Source organism: Pteronotus mesoamericanus, unplaced genomic scaffold, assembly GCF_021234165.1.
Source record: "Pteronotus mesoamericanus isolate MK-2021 breed Mesoamerican mustached bat unplaced genomic scaffold, CSHL_Meso_final contig_50, whole genome shotgun sequence".
NCBI lineage: Eukaryota > Metazoa > Chordata > Mammalia > Chiroptera > Mormoopidae > Pteronotus > Pteronotus mesoamericanus.
Genome location: NW_026555186.1, coordinates 37875094 through 37894612, shown reverse-complemented (window position 1 = coordinate 37894612; position 19519 = coordinate 37875094). Strand labels below are relative to the sequence as shown.

The following is a 19519-nucleotide window of genomic DNA, read 5'->3' as shown; positions in this document are numbered from 1 at the left end:
GAGCTCCAGCGTGCAGCGGCCTCGGGCTCTCAGTCTGCCGAGGTAGAAGCTCTTGAAGGGGGTCCCGCGGCGCTTTTGTACTGCCCCGCCTTGGCCAGCCGCGATCTGACGCACAGGCTCCCCCGGGACTCTGGGGGCGTCGCACAGCAGCTGGGTGGGGAGCAATTTATCCCTCGTCGACCCAACCCAGCCCATCTTTGGTTACTTCACCCTACTCCTCCCAACCCTCCTCCTCCTCCTCCTCCTCCTCTACCTACGCCTTCACCACCTCAGATTCTCCACCTCCTCTTCATCCTCCATCCCCCTTCTACTTCTCCCTCCCTCTTTCCCTCCTCCCTCCCTCCTCCCTTCCCTCTTCCTCTCCCCTCCCTCTCTTCTCTGAATAAGCAAGCTTTTGCCTCTAAAAGTCACAAGTAATCCTCCTATGTGACAGAGAGAGAGAGAGAGAGAGAGAGAGAGAGAGAGAGAGAGAGAAAGAGAGAGAGGCGAGAGCCTGCCGAGAGAAGCGGCAGACAGGAGGGAAATCTGGCACAAGGGCTGAAATCAGGCACAACGGCTGGGAGAGAAAACTTGACGCTTCTGGGCCACCATTTGAAAGGGCCTCGTTCGAGGTAAGTACTCTGGGGGCAGCGGAGTTCGATTCCTGGCAGGGTCCAGCCTCCGCCCAGACCCAATGCCCAAGAGGTGAGCACCATTACCTGGGGCTACTAAAATAATGATGTACACGGGGGTGGAGCGTGGTCGGCAGGCTCCAGACGGAGAGCCTGGACCCAGAGGATGCTTTGCGCCTAGGAGGTTGGACCCTGTGCTCTTGCCGTGGGGCACCCTGTGCGCCCTGCAAGGATTCCAATCGACTACGGGGGGCTCCCAGCTACCCGATTCCCCTCCCTATGCTGCGCGTTCCCACAGCTCCCCTCTATAACACGAACGCGTGCAAATGAGCCCCTGCTTTATCATGAAGTGACAATTTGCGCACGGCTCAGACCTTGGAAAAGGAAAGTTAGGCTGGGGCTGTGCAGCTCTGCGGTTCCCTAGAACCTAAACTGGGAATCCGAGACTTACGCAGGAAATTGAGTTTTCCTTTAAAAAAAATTACCTTTAACGAAAATGTGTATCTATTCAAAAAGATTATTGGATTACTATGTCTGATCAGCTGCTGATGACCTACCAATAAGCGTTTTAAACACACACGCACATTCTCGCGCGCGCGCGCGCAGACACACACACACACACACACACACACACACACACACACACACACCAGGGACTATGTGCAGTGGGGAAGGCCGTCATAAGTAACCAAGAGTTCAGAGAGTTGCGAGGGCTTTTAAATGTGTAAAGGTTTTACATGTGTCCTCCATGTGTACGGGGAACAGAGGAAGTAGGCAGTGGGAGCGCGCAGTTGGCTCGGCGTTTTTTTCTGTGCCTGTGTGTTTCGTGTGTTGTCAGCTGGCTCAGGTTTCTAAGCGCTGAACGATGCCAGGGGCGGGGGCCAGCATCCACCATCCACCTCGGCACCCTAGTGGCGAAACAGGACTCATTTGTTTGGTGCAGAGCGGTGACGACCTAGAAGAGACTGAAGTGTGGTTAGGTCGGCCCCCTGCCATCCATTACACCTGCTGCAGATGGCTCAAGTGGTAGTATGGTTTTGTTTGCGGGGATCAAGAAGGGAGGAGGAGGAGGCTAGAGCCTCGCCCCACTATTAGGAAGTACCATAAAGAACCAAAGACATGAAAGAAGCCATATTTTTACCATCAAAAGCAGTAATATTGCTGCGATCCATGAGTGAACCTAGGACATGTTAGTGACCTTGGTGCCTGACCCCAATTGATGACATAGCAAAATTTTAGGACTATTTTTTAATGAATTTTTTATGAAGTGCCTACTCCTACATACATACAGACACACGTCTCCAACCAGATGCACACAGGTGCCCTTAGAGCTATACTCCCTGAAGCCAAACCTCATTGAGCCCCTGCGGATTTCACCACAGCTGAAAGCGAGGCCACTCTTGACTCCAGACTCAGGAGCCTTTCCCCTCTCCCCAAGCGATGTATGCAATCAGCCAGCCAGCTGTCACACACAAGTACACCCTGCCCAGATAAACACCTAGGTGGGATTTAGCAAGGTTTCAAATGTACCCAGCTTATTTTAACATGTAAAGGTGTGCCTTTCTGATCAATATTCTCATCCTTGCAACCCTTCCTTCATGCTCAACTACGAAAAAAGGAAGTATATACACACCCCCCCCACACACACACCCTTCCAGGCATGCCCACTGAGAGGGCAGGTGTGACAAAGGAACACAGACAATCTAATGACAGTTTATTTAGCCTGTCTTCATTCCTTAATTTTCTTGCTAAACAACAGGTATTAAAAGAGAAATATATTAAGGAAGACCTAAATATAATGAGAAGCCTTGTCTCCACCCTTATTTCACAAACACATCATCACAGCAATCACGGATATTTCTCGTGGACTAAGAATCAATTTCACTGGCTTAATTTTCTGTTCTAAATCAAGAAACATTCCTGTAATTAGGGTTTAATATGCTTATGCTTGGGAGGTGATTAAGAATACAGAGAATCCCATCATTTGACACTTAAATTCTATTTTTCTATTTCCTTTAAGGCTAATCAATAATTTTAGAGTCAGTAAAATCAAAGAATATCAAGCAACAATAAGAGCTCATTCTAGCTAAGATTTTCAAGCCACAAATAAAGATACATTCTAGAAACCAAATGCTTCCAAAGTAAGAAAAAAAATTCAATCCTGCATTTTTTCAAGGTGCTTTCAATACCCAAAGACACCTCAGAACTGGGTTTGTTTGATGGGTGCTTGCTGTGTGCCTAGTGAAATTTAATTTTTCTGTAATTATTTTCCTGTTAAGACTTCTATTTTACAAGGAGAAAGTTGACTTTGATATGCAGTAGGATGCAGGATAAATTGAGAGATATGCCATTAGGATATAGCTCTATTTTATTCATTATTAGTAATACAGGTTTATTCGTCGTACATACATACTGCTAAGGGCCTGCTCTGGGGTGTGAATTCACATATCACCAGAACACATTTGTACACACATGCAGGAAAATAAACGCTTGCAAAATTGATTTGAGGAACAGACTCTTTGAGCATTTTAGGAATTTGTTTTAATTAACAAGAGAGACAGAGACTTGATTTAGATATTAGGGGCACTAAAAGAGTCTTTTTTTACTCAAACAAAACAAAATGAGCAAAACTTTTGCAATTTTAGAGAATGCAGACTAAAATTTAGCTCTTACCAGACCCCTCCTTTTCCACTTTAAACCCTTGTTCCAACCATTATCTATAAAGCTAAAGAAAATAATTTCTAAGGTGAACGGGAACTTTCAGTGAAAAGTTTGTGTTTTTTAATTCTGGGATTTTCAATGAGTAATATTTTAAATGGGAAAATCCCAAGGATTCAAGTAAGTTCAAATACTCCAATCTTTTTAGGAAACAATGATTTACTGTTCAAGCAACTTAACACCCAAATCACATTCAATCAGGTTTCCTGGGCCCAGGTGAGCCTCAGAACCTAACACTGGGAGTGGAGGCATCCAAAAGGCAAGGGGAAGCTGAGGTCCCTCCTTCCTCCATCCATGGGTGGCACCTCCTACCCCTCCTTTTCATATGAAATGGTTATTTCATATGAACAGATAAGATTGGTAGAGAAAGAAAAATTGTAATTCAAGGATTGATTCCTTCCACCCTTATCCTTGCTGGGTTTTCCTCAGGCCTTGCCATCCACTGGCACTTTCTCCCACCTCTCCCAACCTACGCATTTACTAGTACATTTAGCGGGAGAGTATATATATATATATACACACACACACACACACACACACACACACACACACACACACACACACACATCTCCATCCATCCATCCATCCATCCATCCATCCATCCATCCATCCATATCCTTAGGTCTCGAAAACATCAGCACCACCCCAGATTTGCCTCTACTTCCGGTGTAATTGAGATCATAATTCTGAAAGAAAAGCTACCAAATCTCGATCTCCGGCGGCGGTGAGGGCGCGCTCAAGGTGCCGGATTCTCGCGAGCCGGAGGCTCGGCGGGTCCGCGTGCCTGGAGCCAGCCACTGCACGTAAGTCTGTGTCTTTCAGTCGCACATTTCCCCTTCTTAATGAACCCTTCTCGTTGCCTAATTTGTAAACATATCATCTTTAGTCAGCACTGAAATGGGGGTGGAGAAGAAGAGGCCTGGGTCATGAACCCGAAGAGGTCAGGGCTTCAACTTCCTCCTGGGTTTCTCAGCGGACCGAGAGGAGGCGGCCAACTGCGTCTCCGGGTCCCTTTGGTTCCCCAGAAGGAAAAACCTCGGGCTGGAGGGCGCGTGTGTCCGCGCTAGTGTGCAGTCCCATCCTACAGTCCCTCTAGGGGGTCCGTAGAAGCGTAAGTTTCGCCCTTCCCAGGGAGGGCGAGGCCCAGAGGGGCGGACCGAGCCTTGGGAGCAGATTCCTGCTGCCTCCCAAGTCCACGCATCCCCGCACTTGTCAGCCCAGGGCCGCCCCGACGGCCCCGACGCCGTGACCGCACGGCCAGTAGGTGTCGCTGTTCCCCTGCTGGCAGGAGCCAGGAGCCCCGCGCTGGCCCCCAGCGCCGCGCAGCCTCCCGCGCCGGGCGGGTTCACAGACCCTCTAGGCCTCCCGAGAGAGCACCGGGGCCTCCCGCGGCCTTCCCCTGGCTGATCTGGCCAGGGCCGCAGCAACACTGGCCGGCCTAAAGGAGCGCCCTCGAGGAGGGATAAAAAGAGAGGTGCCTACTGGGGCAAAACACGGGGCCCCGACGGAAGCAGTTCGAAGCCACCAACTCTCTCCTTTCTCTTCTCTTCACGTGCTGTGGTCAGCGACCCAGCACTGGGAGCATCCTAGGAAAACCCAGAGCCGGGATAGTTCACCCGGACTTCACAACCCTCTTTAAATATAAATAAGAGGTTGAAACCCCAGCTTCGTGGGAGCTAGCCACAGGAAGAGTGGATTGGTTTCCATTTCTTGCCTAGGCGGGGGGAGGGGCGGAGGGAGGACAGGAGGGAGGAAGGGAGGAGAGAGAGAAAGAAGGAAAGAAAGAAACCTGGGCCTGGCCACAAGCGTGAGCTACGTACCATCCTTTACAGTCGTCTGCACGCGGACATGTCGGGTAACGACGACAGCCCCCTCCCCCAGCCCAGGAAGGAGTCAGTATTTGGACGTGGTTGTCTTCCCCCAAAGCATTGCTTGCCAAGTATTATTCCTCTTCGGAAACCTAGCGGTTAGCACGTCTTGGGAATCTGGATTGAACTCTAGGTATTGAGAATTCTACGCCCTTCTCTGGCATCCTGCGGCTCCCTGCCTTCGGCCTCAGTGCGCCGCCTAAGAGATTATTAATCAGAGGCGTTCTTTTTGTTTGTGTCTCAAAAGGAGGGGGTTCGGCTTTTGAATACCGAGAGGGACATTTACAATGGGTACATCCCATAGGTGACTGGAGATTTTATTTTGATTTCGATTGTTTTGTACAAGGAAATCACTACTGCGGTTTGAAAATAGGGAGGGCGATCGCCCTGCAAACGTTAAATTCTTCTTCTGGAAGAGTTAGGTATGCAAAACGCAAGGGGCAATATATTTAAACTAACATTTAAAACCACATCTTCAGTTAAAATGGGGGGACATTTGGCTGTAAGTTCTTCGTAAGACCCATACTTTATCTGCATTTTTGGTTAACGTAACCAAATCGTGAAGAAAAACGTAAAAAATGTAACAATCATCAAAGAGAAAGAAAGAAAAATTCTTACTTAAAGTCCAAAATACTTCGGAGCACTTTCCTCCGACTCTGGGCCTGGGTCTCGCTACCTCGGAGGGCAATGCTGGGCGAGTGCCATGGTCTTCGAGGCGAACCTTACGTTTTTAACGTGAGGTGGCCAACGTCATCTTTAAATGCCATGCCTTTTGCTATGTTTCACGAAATTGGCTCCTTTCCGTTAAATCCTATATCTGCAATACAATTCTAAGTAATTATTTCTAATTGAGACGGCAAATTAATCATTCTGTGACGTGGGTGGGGGGAGAAACACGTGTCTAATTGGAGGTTGTGAAGTTCAGTGAGGTGATATTTTTAGCTTGGAAAATCTAAATTCATATATTTGGGTATCTCTCCTCCTCCTATCGTTTCCCCACTTCCTCCCCATTTTACTCTCTTTCACTCAACCCTTTGGGCTCCTCTCTCCCGCTTTCTTCCCGTTTCCTCAGCCTCTGTCTTTCTTTCCTCCCCCTCGTACCCGCGCCTCTCCTCTTTCCTCCCCCCGTCTCCCCTTCCCATCTCCCTCTCTCTCCCTCTCTCTCTCTCTCCCTTCCCGCCCCCCCCCCGCCGCTTCAGCCCCTCACTATATTCGTATCCCCCCCCCCATTTATTGTCTGATCCTATCACTCAAGTTAATATAAAAGTAGCAAGTGGGAGGCCCAGCACCCTCTCTCACGAGTGCCCAGGGCACTTGGGTGAGGTGTCTGCCGCTGCCAGGTTACCGGCCTGAGTGGTGGCCCTTGGTGCAGGGCATGTTGCTTGCGGAGGAGTTGGGGTCTGTCCGGGGCTTATTCAAATGCCGCCCGCTGCTGCTGTGATTCGCAGGGACTCAGCCTCCATGTGGTAATGCGGGGCGGGGAGGGGGGGGGAGGTGCCGAGGGGCGGGGAGGGGAGGATGGGGGTGAGGGCGGGGTGGGAGGGGGCTCCAGCACCGCGCGCTCGGCTGCCGGGCTGGGACAGAGCACCCGGACCCGCGGCGGCGGCGGCAGCGGCTCTATCCACCCTCCAGCACAACATCCCCTGAACCAGCGATCCACAGAGCCACCGGCCCCCGGGGTAAGCCACACGCGCACACGGCAGGGACGGTGACGGTTCAGATGCTTCAGGTTACTACCTTGCACCAATAAGGGAGATTAGAAACAGAAAAAGAGATTACAGAGAGATCAGATATGAGGTGTACCTCTCTATGCCCCTCGTCACATAGCGCGCGCATACACGCACGCATGTGTCTGTACACACATGTATGCACAGACATCCATACATGCACACATTCCTCGCAAGTCCCATCTAAATTTATGCACCGCCACTCTATGCCCTGCAACGTGGCGGTGTGTTTGTCCTGATCCCTGCATAAAGGCAGGCAGGTGTGTGCCAGAATCCATGCAGGAACAAACCGACAGGCACGACTAAATTGCAGCCAAACTCGAAAAGACATTTAACCTGCCGAATTGTTTCACTCAGGCAGGTGCCCCCCAGAAACCGGCAATTCTTCAACCAGTTGTGGAATTCTGCAACTATTCATAAAATGTGATGAAAATGTACTTTAGAAAAGGTAATCTTGCTATATATGGCAAGGTAAGGGCAAACATAAGGGATGAGTGTTTCCATTTTTTAACGTTTTACGTGCAGCCATCTGACCACTTTTTATTGGGTGACATATCATATGAACACTTTGGTGTAGGCTTGGGAAAACTACAGCCAGAGGTAAGGCTGAAAATGCCGTAAGAATTAAGGGTGCTAATAATGGATGCTGGATAGTCCAGTATGAAAGGTGGTATGTAGCTGTAGATTTAAAATGGGGAAAATATATGTGAATATTTATACACGAAAGCTCTTGGGGAGGGCTGAGTCTTGTCTGGGGTATCTGTGCAGGTAAGTCATTCATAAGAAAACTAATCACCTGTGCATGTACTTGGACTTGTTTAATTGAATAAGCTGCATGTGTGCCTATTTGTCGTTCTTTGTGGCTATGCACTTATAGATTCATCTTTTTAAAAATAATAGCTTGGAGGGAATATTTAAAGTGGACTTCATACATAAATATTGTTCAAAAGCCATTGTGCTGAATATAGATATATTGCCAGGAAGGAGATCCTACTCTATAAACAAGATTACCACTGCTTGACAACTAACTCAAGGCCTGTATATTTTAGGGCAAATCAAATGGCTTAGTATAGCCAACTGTTTTGTTTGTTTGTTTATTTATTTATTTCATTTCAAAGTCAGGAATTAAAGACACTTTTTAATCAAGGTACTGTGCCTTCCCCCCCCCCCCCAGCCATACTAAGATAAAAATGAAACTCAGTAAATTTTGAATGCAGCAGATAAGGTAAAACACACAACATGGTTGAAAATGTCTTCCTTGCAGAAGGCTGTCCATTGCTGTGTCTACACATTTTAAAATAGATTGTTTTTTTACAATAAGAAATGCTAGAAAGCAATAGTACAGTGAATGCCGCACCTTTCAGTTAACCAGCACAAAAATTCTTTAGATATCTTTGGAGTCACTTTCCCTTATACATACATTATTTCAAATGCACTGGCCAGAACTGTGTTTTTGTTAATATGAAGTTAATTAGACAATCAAACTTTGAGCCTTGAGCAATGGGGGTTACAGCCCATCTAGGGTGTATGTCAGGAAAGAAAAAAGAAACGTGTCTTTTCTTTTATGACCAAACCAGGAGGTTATGCAGCTGGCATTACATACATGACAGATGTGCATATTTGGAGCCTTAAATGAACAGAATCAGGGAGGCAACTGTGCATATTATCTAGCAAGAGACAGTAGCAGACACTCGCTAAAAAATACAGACAGAAAGGGACAAGAGAAACAGATAGACATAATAAGATAGCAAAAAAAGGGGGGGAGGGGTATAATCAATAAAACGATACAATCTGAACTTTTCGCGAATTAAAAAATGCAAATATACCTTTACATATGCATCAGTATTAAAAATAATACACGCTGGAACCAACAGGAGCGGGAGCAGGAGGAGGAGGTGGAGGAGGAGAGGTGGAGGAGGAGGAGAGGAGGAGGAGGAGGAGAAAGAATGGAGGCGCCGCGGAGCCCTGATTATGCATGGGCTGGAGCTGCCTCCTCTAACCTGTTCTTCTCGGAGCCGGGCAGCCGGCGGTCCTCAGCCGCCCACAGAACAGGAACCGAAACAACCGTTCCCGAAGACTACAGCGTTTATTTTTCTCTTTTGGGGGTTTTGGCGGTTGTTTCATGGGCTCGCCAACTGGCCCCTTTAATTAAAAGCTTCAATAAAAGGCGATCGCGCCAGGAATTCACCGGCTCCTCTTCGCGCAGGATTTGCATATTTTTTTAATGCCCTAATTTCCTTGATGTATGTAAATGTAGCCGGACGTAGTGGGAGACGGGGAGCTGACGTCAATGGACGTGACCTCGCAGCTAAACCTTGAACGTGAAGCCGGGATGGGGGAAAACACGGAGCGGCAGCCGATGGAGCTCGCTAGCGCGGGCAGGGGCAGCGGCGGTAGCCGAGCCCAGGCCCGAGGGGGCCAAGGGGGTCCGTGCCAACCCCAGGGGAGGACAAGCCGCTGTCTTCTTTCTCCACTGCCTGGCTTCCAGCCTCGCCAGCCTTCCGGCCGCACACGCAGGCTCTTGTCCTGAACCTCCAGCCCCATCAAATACACGTTCTTTTGCTTCCCTCAGAAAAACAACACACCCAAAAAAACCAACAAACCAAAGACAACAGATAAACCAAAGCGAGTTCCCAAATGTTTTAGACCAATGCTCGGGTAGCTTATCAGAAAGAAGACAGACAATGGAACATGATTTCTTTTTTTTTCTTTTTTCTTTTTTTTTTTTTTTTTGTGACTTCTCTCCACAAGAAGAGGAGGGGGAGACCTCAGACAACAGAATATCACGATATCCTAAAACACGATAAACTACACGTGTTTCCAGTAGGGAGAGGTAAATCGCCCAGTCGACTGGTGGGGGCTTCTCGTTTGGGTACCTGTTTACCTGTGCAATCATTATGCACGTTGGCTTCATTAACAGACATGCCATTAGCATGCTTTTTAATGTGATGGGAGTGTCTCGTTTCTATGTGTGTGTGTGCTGGGAGGTGCTTGGGCTGATGAGCACCGAGGCAGGGGCTGTGAGCCGGGTGAGAGAGATCTGTGTCTTTCCACGGCCACGGTCTGGGACTTATCTGCAGGGACATGCAGGCCAGACAGAGCTCCGGGGCAGGAGTTCGAATTTCACCCATTTGAAGGAGGTGGTGGTTGTGGTGATGGCAGCGGTGGTCGGAGGAGGTTCTCTCTTAAACAGCCAGGCCCTACCGATTACATTGTCAGGGGTAGGGGGGTGAGGGAGGGAGGTGGTTCTTGAGGTGCGAACCATTGCGCTGCCGCAGCCTCCGGCGCTGCCTGGCCGGATTTAGCCTGGTGTGTCTTTCACCTGGAGCTCAGCAGCCTCGGTAAAGAGGTAGCGTCTCTTCCTTACCCGGCAGGGAGGCCTTCAGATGCCCGCCACTCCTCAAGCCTCGCGGGCCAGCTTGTGCGTGTCCACGCACTGGGCAAGGGGCTGCTGGCAACTCCCTGTGCACATCTGCTTCCGCCTCTGCTCACCATCCTCTGCCAGGCAGCTAAGAAATGGTCCTCGGCCTCTTCTGGGCCGGGGCCGTGCAGAGTCGGGGGTGGAGGGCAGAGCCAAAGGCTGGCAAGAAAAGGGCTTCAGAAGCCGCGGTCTTCGCTTCTCAGTCCTGCCCTTGGCCGCCAAGGCTGCTGTTTTTTCGTTCCACCTCGCAGCCGTAGCTTTGTTTTCCTGACATGCTCGTGGCCACTGGGCCCCACGCCTGCGAGGGGAATGTGTGCGTGTGCACGGGGGGCGGGCGCGCGCGGCGGGCGGGGGCCCTCCCGCCAAGGACACGCCTGGCTGTCTGTCCTCCGGCTGCACTTGGCGGGAAAGCCGGGGGCCTCCAGCGGGGCTGCAAGCTCCCGGCTCTTATTACCTCCTCCCTGCTCCCCGCAGGCATCATTTACATACGGGCCACTCGTCAGAATTTTTACAACACCCCCCCGCCCCCGCCTCCGGTCGCACGCGCGCAGGCTCGAAACAAGCGCCCGCGCGCGCAGACCCGGGTGCCCAGGCTGCGACTGGCCAGGGCGCGCAAACAGGCCTAGGGGTGCGAGCAGCCCTCAGCAAGACGGATTCTTGCACCCTCCCTCTTGCGCCTACAACCCTGACAGCCTTCCCGATCGTGTTTCAGGAAACCCACCTTCCCCACAAAGCCCCCACCCTTCTCTCACTGCACACACCCACTCAAACCCTTCACATTTCTCTGCCTCTTTCCCTCCTGGAAAACACACACACACACACACACACACACACACACACACACACACACACGCTTTTTCTCCCCACTCAAACAGATAATCCCTATGGCGCGTCCCTGGTACCTTTTGAATAGCTCTGGAGTTTAAAGAATAAAAATCCTTATAATGTATTTCTTGTAATTAGCCAAACACACTTAATGATCACAACAAAAAGAAGGGGAGGAGTGAGGAAGAGGGGGCTCGAACCAAAAGACCTTTCTTAAAAAAAAAAAGTCTGCAAGTCAAAAGGTCATTCTCCAAGTTTGTAAATAAAATAGCAAAAGGAGTCTTTTAAAGAGAAAGAGGAAAGAAGGAAGGAAGGTAGAAAAGATTCACAAGTTACATAAAATGGTGCATTGGAAAAATAAGACAGGGCTATTCTTAAGAGAGAGAGAGAGTCTAAAGAAATAAAGGGGAAAGGACTGGAGAAAAAGAAAAAGAGGGAGAAGAAAATAAAAGGTAGAAAAGGCAAAAGAAGTTTTCAAAGAAATGTATGCTGTGCATCCTACAATAGGAAAATGTAGCCATTGCCCTCCTTCAGACGAGACATTTCTAATTTGTTCCGTCTGTCAGTAGGGGACTATGAGAGGTTTGGGTGCAAATTCATTATCTCTGGCAACGCAGAACGTAGTGTGGGGACTGAAAAAGACCGTGGCAATGGATGAACAATAGGGCTTCAGTTCATCAGTAACAAAAGCAGTGGGGAAATTGGTTGAGTTTCAGAGCACGTCCTCCTCGGCAGAGGGGGCTGGACTAGACCTTGGACAGCCCCCCCAAAAACTTGCCGAGCCTCGCACACACCACTTCACTCTCCACTCCGAGGCTCAAGGAGCAAGTGCCTGGCGTGGGGGGGAAAAGTTGGCTTTTTTTCTTCCTTCGTCTTTTGCGCCCTTCCCTCTTTCCCCAGAAGGGAAGGTCCGTTCAAACTATTTTAGACCCAATCAAGCAAGAATCACCATGTGGAATTGAGCGGCAGTTTTAAATGTGCTAAGGAGAGGGATGGTCTGATTTTTTTTTCCTTTTTTTTTCTTTCTTTCTTTCTTTTTTCCTTTTTTTTTTTTTTTTTTTTTTTTTGAGACGACGAAAGGAGCCTGGTTGTGTACTGCGGCCGCCCTGTGACTGGATCTTGTCTTCTGGCCCGCGCTTCTGGATTTGGGGGCGACACTGCCTAGCGCAGGAGGAGAGCACAAGTGAGTATAGTGGCGGGCCGCAGGCGGCAACTCGGCCGGCGGCGCCGGGCCCTCACCGCCCGCCGCAGCCCCGCTCCCGCGCTCCTCACCTCGCCGCGAGCCGGTGCCCGCAGCGATGCGCTTGCAGGTCGCTCCGAGGGCCAGTCCCGGGTTTGCTTCAGCTAATGGTTGTATGTCTTGGATTCTAAACCTGTTGATATCATGAATTGTCTAAGCCAGGACTGTTAATTATCCAGCGGCCTGACCCCCTATTGCAAAGAGAAGCCAGACAAATTTCTTGCTGGGAAGGAAAATCTTGTATGTAATTTTATGTTGCTGGTGGTGGGAATTTTCCCTCTTAAACCTAGAGCCACATACGGCTGAATTTCGCGTTCCTGGATCAAGATTCGCATTTTGAATAATTCTTTTAACCCCTTCAAAGTTGCAATTACCTGGCAAAGAAGAGAGTCTGATAGGATTTTGGTGGAAACTTAGACACAGTAGCTAAGTAGACCTGGTGGATTTCCACTTCCTTCTTCTCTTTGCTTTTTGGAATCTGCAAGTCGAGAGGACGCTTTACAGGGTTATCCCAAGTTCAGATTCATCAAGATGCAGCACCATCGGCAGTCGGTTATTGGGACTTGGAGCTTCTGATATCCTAGCGGAGCCCAGTCTCTGCGATTTGCTCGAAGCCCAGACTCTGCTGAGGGAGGCAAGAATCGTCCTTCCGTGGCCTGGAATTGTCTGAGGAAACCCGGGGCAGTGGGAACCCAGGCAATGTATTTGCAGTAGAGTCTGTGGTGTTTTTCTCTTGCAAAGGTACCTGCGGCACTTGAATGGAGGACTGTCTTGAGGGGTCAGGGCAGCAATGGAATTGATCAGAAGTTAGACCGGAGGCCCTGTCAAGTCACGGCCACGGCCGGGGGCTCTCTTGAAGCAGTGGCTGTCTTGGGCCCAGAACAGTAGGGTTGGATCCAGTGTCCTCCCTCTCCTGATGCCCACCTTTGCCCACCACCCTCTTTCTCCACCTTGGCACCAGTAATTAGGGCGCTGTCTCAGGAAACAAGCTCCCATAGTCAGGATCATTGAACCAGTGCAGTACTTTCATTTTGCAAAACCAAGAGCCCCACCCTGCCACTTCAAAATAACAATAAGCATTTAAAAAAATCATAAAAGAAAAGCAACCTATTTCCAGGAGTGTAAGACTTCTTGAATATATTGAGTCATGGGGGATGGGGAAAGGGAATAAAAAAAATCCACCACTTTACAGCAATCAGGTTTTACATTATTCATTGATTTACTGGAGGAAATAGCCAATCAGGAGCCATAGATATGAATGCACATCTCACCGTGCTGTGGCCTTAGAGTAAACTATTTGCATCTTTCTAATGGATTAGATATTTATCCAGGGATTCCCATTGTTTGAAAGGCTTTGAAATTCAGTCCCTTAAACATTTAGGAAATATGACTTTGTTCCAGTCTTAAAATTCTTTCAGGGACGAACTCTCCCTCCTCTTTTGTATGGCAGGTTACAATGTTTAAATCCCTAATATTTCTTGAGTTCTTTTTCCTTCCAAGCTAAAAATAAAAGAAGAAAAATTAATTTCCAAACCCCTCCAAGATTCTGCATATTTTGCATTCCCATTATCATGCGTGTCTCTATTTAAATGCAAATTAGCATATTTAACTCTGTAGGTGCCGAAGCCTAGGATACATTGCACTGGGGTTTTCTGGAATCTCTTAACATTTAAAGGAATCATTGTATTTGCAATACTTTAAATGAAGCCAAATTTAGACATGCATAAATATATATATTAAAACTATGATCATATGTTTTCTTGACTTTTTCAGATGACTCTACAAAGAAGCAAAAAATGAATAGACAACCCCACCAACCAAAGGTAATTTTAAAATTTACATTTGACAAAATTAAAGTGATGTACAGAATCAAAAGAGAATATTATTTACTGGGTGGCAGGCCGGCAATATATTTCATATCTCTCAGTTCATGCAATAGATACAATTCCAGAAAAATCTAAGTTTCCATATGTGCAGTTTTTTCTTATATGTAGCTTTTGTATACTATATATTAAAGATAATGTAAACATAATCTGTAACTCCCTATAAAAAAGAAATTTGGGACACAGGATAAATAACAAGATACTTGTTATTAGAAAGCAAACCAGTTAAAGTACCTACCTGAACTATACAAATCACTGTAAATTAAATGGCTTTTATGTAGAAAATGGTAGTCTTGACTGTATCAGTGGACTGTGGTTTACATGCATGAGAATCATACAAACTCAATATTAAAAAATAATTTTGGTGATAGGCCAATTCTTCATATACTCTGCAGTAGTGTGAATAGGATTCATAGAGGTGTTCTAAATATTAGTGGCAAACCTGATGTATTTGCATTTATGGAATAGCATAATTCTGATACAAATATGTGAAAAATCATAACTTTTCACTTTTAACTTAAGCAGAGATTGTTTATTCCTAAGAAAACCAGGATGTTTCAATTCATGTTTCAGCCATCTGGAGACCTGTAAAAAGATTAAAAAACAAGCATGACAATCACGTCCTAATCTACTGGCCATTAATGGGAATTTATTAGAGAATAAGCAGGCAAGCCATTTGAATTCAGTATATTCTTCAATATGCAGATTTCAGAAAGGTATTCTGTAGCTCAGCTAAATAGCTTTTTGAAAAGCAAAAAAAATCTGTAATAAAACCCCATAGGTATTAATAGTTGTTCCTAACAACGTATCATAGACATTGCTAGGCATCTTTAGAACACAATTGTTTCAATTTGTCTCACATATACATTTTGTCTTGTCCTGAAATGTGTATGAGAAACCATGATATGAACATTGGCAATATTAAATCATAAGGTGGGTCAGTGTTAACTCTTGCTATATATCTTTTATTTCTTCATACTTTGAAAGATGATGGAGAGGTAAAATATTTAATTGACTGCCCATAATCATTACGTTGGCTATTTTCACTTCTCAAGGCTTTCATAATGAATCTACAATACATGTAACAGGCATGGAGGCCAGTCCTGGAGTCAGTTGATATGACTATGTGGTATTGCCTTAGAAGATGCTATTTTAAGACAGTATCTTATGTAGTTTCTAATTGTAGAAGCATCTCAAATATTCAGTGTCTTGGCTGTCATGATAGTTACTTGGGTTCTAAAAATGCATTTAATTCTTAAATGTGGAAACATAGCAGCATTAATTTGCAAATTCACACAAATATGGAGGTGATACACACACAGAAATACATGCATTTATATATCACATCTCTTTATTTTCACCAGTCTCCCCTCAGACTTATATAAAGCAAAAGATAGTCTAAAAATTTCTGGCATTTCCTGGGGTTTTGACTTAAGGAATTGAATTTATCTGATCATATGCTTACTTTATGTAGTACATGCCAATTCATTAGTGATTCTGCTTCTAGGTCTTGGAAAGCAAGGCCAAAATAATCTCAATCTTCCAGGGCAGCAAAGCTCATTGGGGTTTTACATAATGTCAAAAAATGGCATGTGTTTCAGTGATGTGTTCAATTCTTATCCAGTACCTTATGTTATGACCTCTTAGTTCAAGAAAAAACAGTAATTCTATAGGAATATATTTCTATGAATTAGTTTGTAGTTTGCCATATATACACATACACCCCGATGCAGCCATTCCTGGGTCAAAATTTGATAAGAAAAATAGATGAGCTATTTCCATAGTGTTGTTTCCCCCCCCCCCCAATAATCAGGACAAGAATGCTCACCAAAAAAGTAAATTAATAAAAGATTTAGGGAAAAGTTGGCATTCATGTCACTAAACCAAATCTTTAATTGGTGTAATATTGTTGTTTGTATTCTTTTTTGGGGGCTTTTCTTAACAATTCTGATTTTCTTTACTTATCAGTCTTTTCTATAGAATTTACATATGTGTGCTCTGTATGTAATTTGGTAAGCATAGTCACACTCATGTCTTAAATGAGTAAATTACTGACTCAATGAAAGAGTATAATTCTGAAAGTGTTTTAGTCATTGGGGAAAATAGTTATCCTATAGAAATGAAAGTATTGTGATAAACTAGTGATGTGAGAAGTGAACATGAAGATTTATGACACTGGCTTGTAGCATATATTTTAAAGAGTAGTAATACCACCAAACATAACTCATAATTTTGGCAAACAGTCCATAAAGTTTACTTGTGGACTGTGCCTTAGATATTCTCTTGAGAGGCATCTGACTGCTAGAACTGTACATATTGTAGACACATTAGACAGAGATTACTCATTATGAAGAAGAGAGCTCCTCTAAGCGATCATATTTACACTTTGAAAAGTCCTAAGAAAAGGGATGATGCTAATTAAATAATAAAACAATATTCCCCTCTAGAAAGAAAAAGAGTGAGGGTGGGGAAGGGGAAGGTGGTGGTAGCGGTCTGCTTTTACCATTCAAATGTTTGTCTTTCTCATGAGTAAACAATAATTTTTTTCATAATTTTATAAGGAAGCTTAATGCATTTTGACCTTCTGTATGCAAACTGATGTTTGAAACTATAGACAAAGGCTCAACATTTATTACAGTGGAGTATGTACAACATTAGAAACTATTGCTGCAGTGTTTACCTGTGCTTCAATCTAAGGCACACACCCTATAGACAGTTATTTTTTAAAAAAACCAGGATGAAGTCGGCTTGCTTAAAGCATTCATTTTGAACTTACAGAACAAAATATGCTACCCTATCACCAAGGTACATAGATACAAAACATGCCTGAGCTGTGAAGCCATTAAAAACACACCACCAGAGCAATGTAATCACACATCGACTCACTGCGTAATACAGAGCCGATTCCCAGCCCCAGAAAGCAAGGCCCTGCTTTAAGCAATAGTAAAGTGCCTTCCATCTGTCTGCCCATGCAATCTGCCAGAAGAGAAATTCAGGCAAAGACGTTCCCCAGATCTGAAATGCTTTTATCTGTCCTTAGAGAGAGATTTCTTCCAGTCTTTGGATATTAGAGCGATCTACACTAGTACCAAGGAGGTAAAAGGCCGCGGGTTGCTTTTCCAGGAGCAGTCGGTAGTGGTAGCGGAAGAGATGTTGATTGAGAAAATAGGGCTTATTGCAATGCTGCGGCTGCTGCTGCTGCCTCTGCCGCTGCTCAGGCAGCAGGCCTGGGGCAGTTGGCTGATCACTGATGCATATCAATAACCATGTACTTGAGATTTCTCATGACATCATCATTACCTTGGTCTCCCGCGGTCTCGAACCTTTGACCTTGCCGGGCTGGTCCACATTTTGGCAGTGAAAGCCCTTCCAATGATGGCCCTTTTCTCCTTCTTTCAGACCGGGGGCAGCAGCACGCCAGCAAGAAGGCATCTTCTCTTTCCCAGCCTAGAAGCCCTGTGAAATCGAGGATCTTCCCCCTAAAACACACACACACAAGATATTGCAATCGAGCTGCCACCGCTTGGTAAAAAGCCCATGGTGCCTAACCAAAAAGGATCAGGAGCAGATCCTTGAATCAGCTGTCACTTCTATAGAATGGGATGCTTTTTTTTCCTTCCTCTTTAACCTGCACTGGAAATTGCCGTTGGCTTCATACATCTCCATAGAGGGAGGCTAAGGAGTCTTGCGTGAGAATGAAGCAATTTACAATGCAAATAGAGGCTTCTGAAGGGACGGATACTGCTGCTCACTCATAACCGCTTGCTGCACCTTAATAGCTGGTTTTATTTTCTGATATTAATAGATGAATTGTTGGCTAACGCTGCCGGAGATTACTTGCTGAAAAGGGGGAAAAAGTTCGGAATAAACTTTCAAAGCAACAGATCTCGTTTGGATGTTTTAGCCGCACACACAAACAGAAACCAGGTCATATTTACATACAAGGAGGAATCTTAAGCGCGGCAAGTGTCCTGGAGGACTACTCTTCGGTACTGCCAGAAAGATCGGGATCTGGATTCAGGCCAGAGGAAGACAGAGGCATGTGAGGGAAGCGAGTTGTTATCTTTGGTTATCTAGCTGTATGAGTGTATTGGTCTTCATAAAGCTAGATAACCGAAAGTAAAAACTCCTTCAAGATCGCCGGGGAGCATGTGAGAATGAAAGACTACAACCAAGAGACAGTAAAAACCAGAAAGGTCAGGAATACTTATTGAATCTAACTTTGTTTTCGTTTTTGTTTTCTTTATGATTAAAGGTTGGATTAGAGGAAATTAAGTGACATACATATGCTAAAATATAAAGGTGCCAAGTATTTTGAGAGGGGTTGTTATAAGGGAGAATTGTATAGTGCTAATGAGTAAAGAGGCGTGTGCAGCTCGTCCTACTGAAAAGCAAAGTTCAAATATGAGGGGTTTTTTTTTTCCCTTTCTTAGAAAGCTGTTGTAGATATGACTGGTACCTAGTTTTAAAATGATTTCATATTATGTAGATTTAGGCTGTTCTCTTCTGAGGCCCCCTCCTCTGATAAATTTTAAAATTTTACTTGGAAACTGCTTGTTTTGGGGGTGTATATCAGATTATATGAAATTGGACTTTCAGAAAAGTTTATACTGGAAGGTTAATAATTCGTATCTATTGAGGACATAGTGGTAGTAAGGAAAATGCAAAAAAAAAAAAAAAAAGCAGGGGCTGATTTTTATTCTTCTATTCAAAACACAAGGACAGATGCTTCTCTGTTCTAAGAAGGTTTCCTTGAGGAAGCTACTGAAGCAGAAAGACATGATGGAGACGAGATCGCCTCCCCTCTTGTCAAAGTGTTAAAAAAATGTTCTGTCTTACTCTGGGCCTAGCATTGGAAATGAAAGTGACATTTACGCCACAACCCACGTGTGCGCCTCCTCTCTTTTTGTTTAAGGATGATCAGGTCTATCCAGGAAACAGCTCTGGCATCCCAAACTGAAATAATTAGGACGTATATAGACCTGACAAAAATGGAAAGGGGGTGGGGAATCTGAGGGTCTGTCTTGCCTAATTGATTCCGCTAAACGGAATGCAGGAGATGTGAACGGCAGGACGCTCTGATTCCCACGCTCGGGGGCAAGTGGTAAAGCGGGGCGGGCAGCCTATGACAGACAGCCCTGTTGGGGGGGGGTATGAAAAAAACATCAAGTACACACCATACTCATCTCCATCGCTTAAGAAAGTAGAGGCATTTCCCACCCACAG

At 45.8% G+C, this 19519-nt stretch overlaps 1 long non-coding RNA gene across 1 annotated transcript; it reads left to right on the top strand.

Moving 5' to 3' along the window:
* Window positions 1-485: 485 nt before the first annotated feature.
* Window positions 486-18803, top strand: LOC129074467 (uncharacterized). Its single transcript, XR_008529540.1, has 4 exons — window positions 486-611; window positions 12241-12353; window positions 14184-14233; window positions 17693-18803. It is a non-coding gene; the product is annotated as an uncharacterized LOC129074467 (long non-coding RNA).
* Window positions 18804-19519: the final 716 nt, after the last annotated feature.